Source organism: Cibotium barometz, chromosome 62 (assembly GCF_041138505.1).
Source record: "Cibotium barometz isolate CiBa-2024 chromosome 62, ASM4113850v1, whole genome shotgun sequence".
Taxonomy (NCBI): Eukaryota; Viridiplantae; Streptophyta; class Polypodiopsida; order Cyatheales; family Cibotiaceae; genus Cibotium; species Cibotium barometz.
In genome coordinates, this window is record NC_141107.1 from 6,807,539 (window position 1) to 6,819,335 (window position 11,797).

Genomic DNA, 11,797 nt, shown 5'->3' on the forward strand with positions numbered 1-11,797 from the left:
ACCTAGGTGGTTGTTTCACATATACCTCCTCCTCAAGGTTCCTGTTGAGGAAATCAGATTTTACATTCATTTGGAAAACATGCCATCCCTCTTGCATTGCCAATGTAAGAATGGTGATTGTGGTCAACCTGGTTGTAGGAGCAAAAGTTTCCTGAAAGTCAAAACCTTCAACTTGTGCAAAACAATTAGTGATTGACTATTATATTTTTACAAAGTGCCATCATATCTATAGTTGGCTTTGCAAAAACCCACTTTGTGCTAACTACCTTGATAGAACCTTTAGAAATTAAAGTTGATGAGGAAACTAATGAATTTTGTATATGAATTATGGATGTGTTGTTACCTTGGAAGATGATCTACCAGGTCCCAAGTGTGGGTTTTCAGGATGCAGTCGTATTCTACTTACATGGCTGCCATATCCACTTTGGATACCCTTGTACTTTAACAAAGATGGTCGGCTCCTGAATCTTAAGTACCTCTGTCTCATAAGAGAAAAATTCACAATATTATCTCTCTCGAGCCTTGTTTTGCACCTCTAACCTTCTGGATCCACACGAACATCTTGAGACGCATCCTCGATGGCCAAAGGTTTTGCTCCATCTAAAAGTTGCCTATATCACTTAGGGATTGGATTAACTTCTTGTGGCACATCATGGTCTTGTTCTTCATCTTCAAAAAACATGTCCATAGGAAATGGGATGAGTTGCTCTCTCCATTAGAATGCGAGGAAGCCCGTGCTGCATGTGGAGATTATGTTGCTTTGGTGATTTCCTTATTGCATGATGAAGAAGAAGAAGGAAGCTCCTCCTCCATTTGACGTGTGGTTGTTCTTGGAATATCATACCACTGCTCACTATGATCTTCTTTGCTTGAGGGTCATAGAACCAATATCCTTTGACTCCATGTTGTAACCCAAGAAGATGCATTTTTGGTTTTTGGAATCCAATTTGATTCTCTGAGCATCTGCTGGAACATGTACACAATCGTGTTAATTACCTCAGCCCAAAAGGATTTAGGTAGATTCCTACCATTAAGCATAGTCCTTGCTATCTCAACAATAGCACGATTCTTGCACTCTACAACACCATTTTGTTGCTTCGATTTTGTTCATATCTTAGGTTTAACCAATGAAGCCATTCCTTATTTTTTTAAAACTCTAAGACTTTTCCTTAAGAAAAGAACCCAGATCTTCTTATTGCAAATCATCACTATCAATGTGAAAAAATAGGAAGAACCTCCAAGTGCAATTGTACTCATCTTTCCATAGAGATCAGCATATACGAGTTGAAGAGGAGCCTTGGCCCTAAAACTTGTTAGATAATAAATCCTTTGAGATCCTTGCGATTCCCTGAGCATTGAAAAGGAAATCAAAGGCAGATAATATTAAAGTTGAAGAAGTTACTTCCCCTCCTAAGAAGAAAAGAAAGTTGGCTAGGAAATCTAAGCTAGATGATAAGTGTTCTGGGGAGGAGGAGGAGGTGAAGGAAAAGGTCTCACATGTGCATGATAGCTTAGAGACCCTTGTGCAGTTGGAGAAGGCCAATTCTCAGAGGCTTGCCCAAGTACCAGGGCAACTAATCTTCAATGTTGGCTAAGTGGAGGAAGACTATCTCTATATTGCACCTGGGGACATTTACATGCTTGTAGAGAAGGATAGGGAGATCATTGACAATGTTGTTCTCATGTATTTAAAGTATGACTACATTTTTCACATATGTATATTTTCTCATATGTTAATAATGTAAGAATATTTTCTATTTTTTTCATTCCTTTATAAACTCTTGTAGGGCACTTATGAAGGAATTGCTTCCAAATCAAGTCAACGAAATATTCATTTGTGATCCTTTAGTGTCGCTTGCATTGATTGATATGAAGAAGAAGACTTCCAAGCTGGCATCCTATTTCAAGACAATGAGAAATAAGAATATTTGTTTTGCTGTTTTTCCATATGTAGAGAGGTTCGTCTCTAACTAATGATTCCTATGTGTTTAAATATTTGACATACGATATTTGCTTTCTTAAATATTTCTTTTACTTTTTTCTAGTGGACACTGGAGTGCTTGTGTTATTAATCTTTTGAGAAGGACTGTTATTTTCATGAACAGCATGCATGGGCAAATTAAATTGTAAGTAGTTCTCCTTAATAACTTAAATATTGAGCTTCATACTTTATTTTTTCTTTTAAGCTTCATACTTTATTTTTCCTTCTAAAAGCTTCATACTTTATTTTTTCTTATATTCAAATTTTATTTTTAATAGAGCATGTAAGAGAGGTATTGCGACTATTGAAGATGAATATCCAAATTTGAAAAAGGAGGCAGAGTATAAGTTTGTGAATCAGCCCCAGTGGCTTTACAAAAAGATTCTACCTCATGTGGATGGCATGTTATTGCCAATGTGTGGAAATATCTTTTGTCTAAATATATCAAGATTGATAGCAGTGTAGGTTAAGTTAAAAACCCACTATTTTTGCAGTAAATCTTTACTTAATTTTTTAACTTATTTTCTATAGTTCTTGGTTCTTGAATCCGAGAAATTTTCTTAATTTGACAAACTCTTGGATCTCACAAGTTTTGGATGTGGAGTGTTTATGCAAGAGCTATAAATATTATTTTGAATAATTCAATTACTCTGAATGATCCAGATTATCCACCACCCCCAAGGCAAGCCTCTCCATCTAAGAAGAAGAAGAAAATGCTTGTACATTCACCACTAAAGCATTTTATGTTTAAGCAAGGAACTCTACAAAAAGAAACCAAGGGTTCTCCTTAACAAGGCACACATAAAGAAACCAAGGGTACTAAATTAGGAAGTACCTCGCAAAAAAGTGGTCCTTAAGTGGGTGCCAAGAAGGGCGTTGGCAAGAAAGCTAAGAAGGAACTCAAGTTTAACTTTGCTGGTAAGAATAACCAGAAACAGTCAAAGGATATGGACATGCAGACAAAGGAGGCCACAAAACCAGAGAAGACAAAGGGGGACATGGAGACAAAGGAGGCCACACAGAGAAGACAAAGGGGGACATGGAGACAAAACTAGAGGAGATGGAGACAAAATAGAAAGCTTCTGTAAGATTCCTCCCCCAGACCCTCATGATGTCCAGTATCTTCCTCTGTAATCAATTCCCTCTTCAGAAATATAAAAGATCTTGTTTCTACCTGTTTTGGCCTAGAGAGAGAAAATATTCTAGAGAGATAATATTAAGATTTTAAATATTTTTGGATAGAAAAATATCTCATCTTATTAAAATAAGTTCCCCTGAAACAGAAGTTCAAAAAGATTTTCAGAAGGTGCATTAGAAATTAAGTATAATCTGTTCAAGAGGCATTATCTTGGGGGTGAAGATTTTTTCAAAATTTTAAATTAAGGTTTCTATGGACCAATAAGATTCATCCAAATGTAGGGAGGAGATAATTGAAGAAATAAAAGGAAAATCTCCCAAAAATGAGTAAATACTCACATAAGATGAAGAGTTGACTAAGGACAAGGTTAATAATTAAAAAAGAGAGATATTTAGAAGTAATGATGTATTTTTGACACCTTTGCATGAGGAAATTTCCCTCATGAAGGAGGCGCCTATTTCACATGCTTGAATGAGTTTTAAACTCCCAAATAATGAGATATTTTCATCTCTCCTCTCTCCTGTTTCAACTAGATCCAAAAAGTGAGCAAAATTGACCTAAAAATGGTCAAAAATTGACCAAACTGATTTGGAAAATTCTAGAATCAGTTTGCTTGGTTAGAGGCTCACTTTTTTCTATAAATAGAAGCCCTCCCCTTTGTTGAAACTTAATAGTGTTTTTGCACTGTTACCCTGTCTCTCCCAAGTGCCAAAAACAGTGAATTTTACTCATAATTCATTAGTTTTTGACCTTCCCTCTTCTAAGAGATTGGTGGCCACTCTTGTTTCAAACAAGAGTTGAACCCTCAAGCCATCAAGCCAAAGGAAAGCTCTCAAATTATCTATGTAAGTTGGAGATTCTTCTCTTTTCTATTCTTTTTATGGTTTTTATGGTTTTTTATGTTTTTTGTCTTCTCTACGTTGCAAATGATTTTATGCCTCATTGCAAAAGACATTCCCCTCTCTTCTCTAGTAAATTTAAATACTCTTGATGCAATTCTAATTAATTTTAGAGACTTAAAATTAAAAAATGGTCAGCCATACAAAGGAGGTTATGGTGAAATTTTTCAAAAATTTAGAAATAAGTATTATCTTTCATTATTCTAAAAGAGTAATCCTTATGATTTCTATATTCTAAAGTGTCATTTTCATGCATAGAAGATGCATTTTGATTATTTGTATAAAAGAAATTTAGTTTTATTATAAAAGTGTTACTTTCATTATTATTGATTTTTATGCATAAAAGATTATTATTTTTTATTATAAAAGTGTTACTTTTATCATATTTGATTTTTATGCATAAAAGTATGCATAAAAGATTATTATTTTTATTATAAAAGTGTTACTTTTATCATATTTGATTTCATGCATAGAAGTATGCATAAAAGATTATTTTTTATTATAAAAGTGTTACTTTTATCATAATTGATTTTCATGCATAAAAGTATGCATAAAAGATTATTTTTTATTATAAAAGTGTTACTTTCATCATAAATGATTTTATGCATAAATTAGAGGCATAAAAGAAATTCTTTTATATTGAAAGAGTGATTTTCATCATAAATGATAATCATATGCATAAAAGAAATTCTTTTATATTAAAAGAGTGATTTTCATCATAAATGATTGTATGCATAATCATATGCATAAAAGATATTTTTTATGTTAAAAGAGTGATTTTCATCATAAATGATTGTATGCATAAACATATGCATAAAAGATATTTTTATATATATTAAAAGTGTGATTTTCATCATAAATGATTTTATGCATAAATAGGATGCATGAGAAAAATTCTTTTATCCTAAAAGTGTAATTCCTACTAAATTGGATTTATGCATGGAAAGATGCATAAAGAATTTATTTTAACCCAAAAGATTTATTCTCATCAATTTTGATTTTATGCATAGAAAGTTTTTTAAAGAAATCTATTTTTAGTTCAAAATAGTTATTTTCGTCAATTTTGATTTTATGCATAGGAGGATGCATAAAAGATTGATTTTTAATTCAAAATTGTCATTCTCATTTAAAATGAATTTATGCATAGGAAGATGCATAAAAGATTGATTTCTATTTTGAAAGTGTTAGTCTCCTTAAAATGGAATTTATGCATAAATAGATGCGTAAAGAAATCTTATATCAAAAATAAGAGTTCTCTTGTATTCTATAAATAGATATGAGGATGTGAAACGAATCAAATAGATGAAAATGAATGAGGAATAGATGGAGATGTATGTATGTGAAAGAATGGATGTAGTTATATGTATGTGAAAGAAATGATGTAGATGTGGAATGTGGATATGGATGTATGGATGTGAATGTGAAACGAATCAAATAGATGAAAATAAACGAGGAATAGATGGAGATGTATGTATGTGGAAGAATGGATGTAGTTATATGTATGTGAAAGAAATGATGTAGATGTGGAATGTGGATATGGATGTATGGATGTGAATGTGAATATGAATGTGGATGTATGTGAATGTGAATGTGGATATGGATGTAGATATGGAATGTGGATGTGGATGTATGTGAATGTGAATGAGGATGTGTGAATGTGGATATGGATATAGATATGGAATGTGGATGTGGATGTATGTGAATGTGAATGAGGATGTGGAATGTGGATATGGATGTATGGATGTGAATGTGAATGTATGAATGTGGAATGTGGATATGGATGTATGAATGTGGAATGTGGGTATGGATGTATGGATGTGAATGTGAATGTGGATATATGAATGTAGATGTGGATGTGGATATATGAATGTGGATGTGGATGTGGATGTATGAATGTGGATGTGAAAATGGATGTATGGATGTAGATGTGAATGTGGATGTACGAATGTGGATGTGTGTGTGGAATAATGAATGCAAATATGAATGTGAATGGATATGAAGTCGATATGAGCGAATGGATGAGATGAGATGTCATGTGAATCAGAATGTGAATGAATAATATAAGATCTGAACGAATGAGATATAATGAGAAATGGATGTGATGAGACGTAATGTAAATTAAGAAAGATAGGAATGGATGTTATGTGAAGTGAATGAATCTGATGTGATGGGATGGAAAATGATGTATCTGGTCAAAAATGGATACACATATGATTTGGAATTGGATTAAGTAATATGGATTGATGTGGAATAATGTGGAAAGACGAGAGTTCAATATAGAAATTGTATTTGTGACTTGTTTGTAAATGACTGTTTTATGTCAAGAATGCTGGGGAAGCATTTTGACCATCTTGTGATTAAGGTCGTGGAGACCTAACTGATAAAGTTGCAACTGCTGTACGGAGAGTCAATGGAGGACATCTCGCGTAGCAAGGTCGACTGAGGTCTTGACCAGCCTCGGTTCGATTTAAATGGTGAGCTTTCGGTACGGTGGATGAGGGACCAAGGAAGCGGCCTATGAGTGAAGCGTTAGGTGACCTGCGAAGGATCCTAGAGGGTGCTGACCATACGGTGCTCGGGCTCTGGGTCGCCGAAGATACCCACACGTGCGTCGTGGAAGATATTGGAACAAGGAGTAAGAGTTGTTTTCTGAAACCGAGTATGGATCTAGTTGATTGACCTTGCTGGTCCTCAACTGATGAGTCCATAGCTCTCTTATATGGATATGTTGGTTGATCTTGCTGATCTTCAATGAGGATTCCATCTTGATTTTTATAAGTGATTATCTGCCGGGTACTATGAGCTAAGAACTATAGAAAAGGCCCCTGAGTGAACAGGTGGTGAGCGTTCTGATTGCCAATGATGCCATAGATACTCCGATAAAGGAATGATTGGAAATTAAGATTCAACCGAATACTTGGAAGTTTATGATCAGTGACACTATGATTTCATTAAATGACTGAATTAAATACATTTGAATCTAGGAAAAAGGCAATTTCATACTGGGTGTATAAGTGGTGTGACTGGAGTTAAATTTGCTTGAAAATCCGGCTAGGGGGCCTGGGAACTCTTTTCCCTGGTACTCGGGACAAAACCTAACCAAATTCCTAATTGGATACCATCACTACAGTGGTTGGGCGGTTGGCTATCTAACCCATGGGACTGGATGGGGTTAGGCTGGACTGATGGATCCATAAATCGAGACTCAATTTCTATTTAGTTCGATAGATGAAGTAAATCCCGGACAAAAATTGTTCTATGGAAAAGAATCAACGACTGTGCCTCTCAATGAGGAAAAAAGCGTTGATCTCTATGATCCAAGTATAGTCTTTTTCCCTGATCTGACTATGGGACTTACGGGTTCGGTCAGATGAGCTCAGTTAGTTAAGGCTTTTGACTACGTTAGGGAAAAGTTATCCTAGTGGAATCGCCCGTGCTTTCCGGGCAAGAGAAGCTTTTCCGAGTTCGGGTTAGAAGAATCGAGGAATTAGTCACCTGTCCGGATATCCGTGGGTGAGGCCCCGAGTGTGGGACCCTGCCCCGTGCAAGATGTGCTACTTCCGCTGCTAGTACCCCGAATCCGTTGCGCGGTGGGGACAGGGATCTCACATTCATTCTCCTCCCTATTTATCATTGTAAATATTTATAAATTTTCTTCTAATTTTATAATCTTGTTTGTAAAGATTGAGAAATTCTCTTCTCATTTTGTGATGTTTTTTACTCAAAACACATTTGTACTTGAGTTTGTAATGGTTTTGAGATATTGTGCCATAATTGTCATCTCGTGACTCAAGTACCTCTAAAAGGAAAACATTAGAACTCTTAAAGGGCTTCATAAAAAGAGCTCTAAATATTGTAATTCTAAAAGAACAACAAAAAAAATTACAAAGGCATAGCAATCACAAGACAAAACTTTTCATTCATGAATTACATACATAAATTTACAAAATCTCAAGAGTCTAAATAGACTTGATAAAAAAACTCCAAAGCTTTCTTATTAAGTCATGCTTATACAATCATATTCCAATTAGCATCTACCAAGGTCTTCGACTCCATTTGCATTCGAATCTTTCTATTCTTCACCTTGAATTGTGTCCCACTTATATCCTCACTTCCCATGATATTGAGGTGCTCCCTACTACAGGCTCCAATTCCTGCTTGCACTTACAATTTCCACCACACCATTGGGCAACCTAACGCATATGTCAAGAGGCAAAACAACTTGTTCATCCGCTTGCAATGGGACCCAACTACTATTTTTCTTCATCCACCATTCGTAATAAAAGCGAATGTATAAGGTAGCACAAGCTTTAAGATACCGAAATAATGTAACACTGGACTCTACTATTTTGCACTTGAATGTATCTTATTTATGCTGCCCCTCTACAATGTTCCACTGCTCTCCAAGCAAGGCAACCATGTCATCACCTAGTACTTTCTTGCACACAAACATGGTAAGTGTTTGTGAGAAAGTAAATTGATTGAACATCTTAGCAAAAAGATGAATTGGACATACCCAACTGAGACCCACATATCGAGATGGCTTTGTAAACTTCAAAGATCCTTGTATGTCACAAAGCATCTTTGATTTCATGACCATAACCATCCAAGCATCAGGAGTTGGCCATTCAACAGAAGAGAGGAGAGGAGATGTGATGATCAATAGCTTACCAAACCCACCGCGTCATGCATTGGCACCATATAGGAGTGCCAGTAAAAGAAGATCTTTTTCTTAAGAAGGTCTGCACTGGTTTTTTGCACTGAAAACAGTGCCTCACCAATGCCTGCATGGAGTGCTTGAAATGTTCCGGTAAGGCTTCGTAAAAATGATTGCTCCTCTGCCAAGTTGGAAGGAAAAATATCTGCAACCTGAAAATAATATCATTAAACATGAAAGATGTAGCTATCGTAATATCACCTGCCTCCTTCCTTCCCTATGATACTTACAGTTGCATGGGAATTGAGTTTGTTTACGAAGATGTATGTCTCGTGCCGTGTACACATGTTGTACAATGGCCACCAGGTCTCCATTGCTCAATTTTTTGAATCCCTCTAAATGACCCGTCTAATGAAGCTCCATCACATCTTGTCATCGAACTCAGTGCGGACCAATAGCAGTAGGCTACAGGAAAACCCAAGCACCCTTGCAAAATGCCTCTCTCACCCAAGCATCATCATTGTCCCTCTTATTGTACAGTGAGATAGTCTCCCTCCCTATATTAAAAGGAGACCAAATGTGCACAATCCTCTATTCCTATTGGTCTGTTGCTAATTACTTTCATTAGCAAAAGGCCCAAAATATGTTCAAATGCCCCCTAATGAGCATCTCAAACTTTATATTTCAAAGTATTGAAAGTTTCCTATAGCTTCTTATTTCACTCAATCAAAGAATTAAACTTCTTATTTTTACCCTTAAGAAGGTTGGTAAAAGGCACTGTCAACTTTGAATAATCCTTGACAGATTTTCAAAGAAACACCACGAAACCTAAGAAAGATCTTAATTGTTTGACTGTACATGGAAGTGGCCATTCCAAAACCTTTTGGATCCGATCCAAATTTATATTTAAGCCATCTCGAGAGATCTTATGACCTATGTATAATAATTCCTTCTTGAAGAAATCACACTTAGATAACTTACAATACAGTTTCTCCTTCCTGAGCCTTCCTAGAATCTCTTTAAGATGATCCTCATGCTCAACCAAAGTTTTACTGTGTATCAAAATATCATCTAAGAAGACCACCATGCATTTTCCTAACAGATCTCGAAATAATTCATTCATCATCTGTTGGAAAGTTGCTGGTGCATTAGTGAGACCAAAGGGTAACGAGTCTTAAAAGTAGTTTTAGAAACAGCTTCCTCTGCAATACGGATCTGATGATAACTGGTTCATAAATCAAGATTTGTGAAATACTTAGCTTCTTTTGCAACCTATTAATAAGATCGTCTGGTCTAGGTAATGGCTATTTGTTTTTAATTGTAACCTTGTTAAGACATTTGTAATCAATACACATCCGCCACGTACCTTGATCTTTTTTCTTAACTAGGAAAACTGGTGCACCCCAAGGAGACTTACTTGGTCTAATCTAATGCATCCTCAAGTATTCAGCTAGTTGCTTGGCTACCTTATCTTCCTCAATCTGGCTTAGCCGATATGGAGGAATACTAATAGGTTCTACACCGGCACTAGCTCAATTTTATGGTCCACCTCTGGTTTAGAAGGTAATCTGTGAGATAACTGATCAGGAAATACATCCTAAAATTTGCTCCTAATGGAATTTAACACTTTACTTTCCCAAACATCTAAAGAAACATCGTTGAAATCAAAATGAACACATAAAGACACTGGATCCATAACCAATTGGAAAAGTTCATAGTTAAAAAGATTTTCCATTAACTCAAGCTCATTAATGAAAGTTTCCTTAGGTACAACAACGTTTCCCTTAAGAGTAACAAGGTTTCCATTGTGATGGAAAGACATCAAATGTTTGACCTAATCAATAGAAAAATCTTTATTTTTTCGATGAAACCATTCCATCCCTAAAATGATGTCTACATGACCCAAGCTCATGATATGAAAATCAAGTCTATCTGAGTACAACTGGATGTCTAATGATAGTTTTGACACCTTCTTGTCTCAGAATTGGACTTGTCCTCCAGCCATCCTGATCATTCTGTGTGGTTTCTAGCTTCATCCTCTGTACCACAATGTTGTCAATAAAATTGTGAGTACTTCCAGGATCAAACAAAATATGAACCTGATGTCCATTTATTGATCCATAAACACGAAATACTTCGTTCAAAAATGTCTTTATTGAAGGTACAATCTGAATATTGGCTTCCTTTAAGATGTGTAATATCGACTTTAGAAAATTTACCTTGAAGTTCTGTAATGTGTACAGATTTCTTTGGTATGAACTTCTTCGGTGCCGCCTTTTGTCTAGGCGCCGAAGGTGCTGTAGCTCCATTCAAAGGACATAATTTCTTCGTGTGCCCCTTTTCCTTGCATTTGAAACATGTGATATTATCCTTGTTCACAAATTTCAGCTTCTTGCTGTGCGTTGTTTGAATGTTTTGGTTTTGGTGTGAAAACCAACTTTCTTTTTTGTCCACTATTTGAAAAAGTGAACGTGGATTTCTTTTCATTAGATGATAGTTTTGAAGTGTTGGCGCCAACCATAGTCTTATGAAAAACCTGAGCTACCTGAATAGCATCCTTAGCCGTTTTGAACTTGCATTTTTTAATCTTGTACTGATAGTCACGAGCTAGACCATTGATGAAAATCCCACATAAGGTATGATTATCTGACTTGGCTTTGGCAGAAGCCAATTGTCTAAATTTTTGCACATAATTATCAAATGACTGATTCTCCATGTTATTTTTAACAAGCTTGGCAACTATTTCGAATTCATCCTCTGGTTGGACAAACTCTTTTTTGAAAGCTTCTTTACAATTTTGCCAAGTGGTAGGAAAAGAATCTTCTTTGAGATCCTTCCACCAAGTTAATGCCTTCCCCTTCAATAACCCTTGTGCCATCTGTGCAACTTTTGCGCATCAGTGAGAATGGATGAAAGGTAAAGTGTGTAGTCCACCTATTGAGCCAGGCATCTACACATTCCTGAGTCTTCTCCTTTTTCTCACCACCGTACACCTTTGGTGCAAAAGACAGAGCAATTGTTTTGGTAGGAGCAGGAGACATCGCTAAAAGAGCCTTTTGTAGAGTTAAGATTTGCATCTTTAGTGACTCAATCTCGTCATGGCATTTGGCAATAGTTGCTTC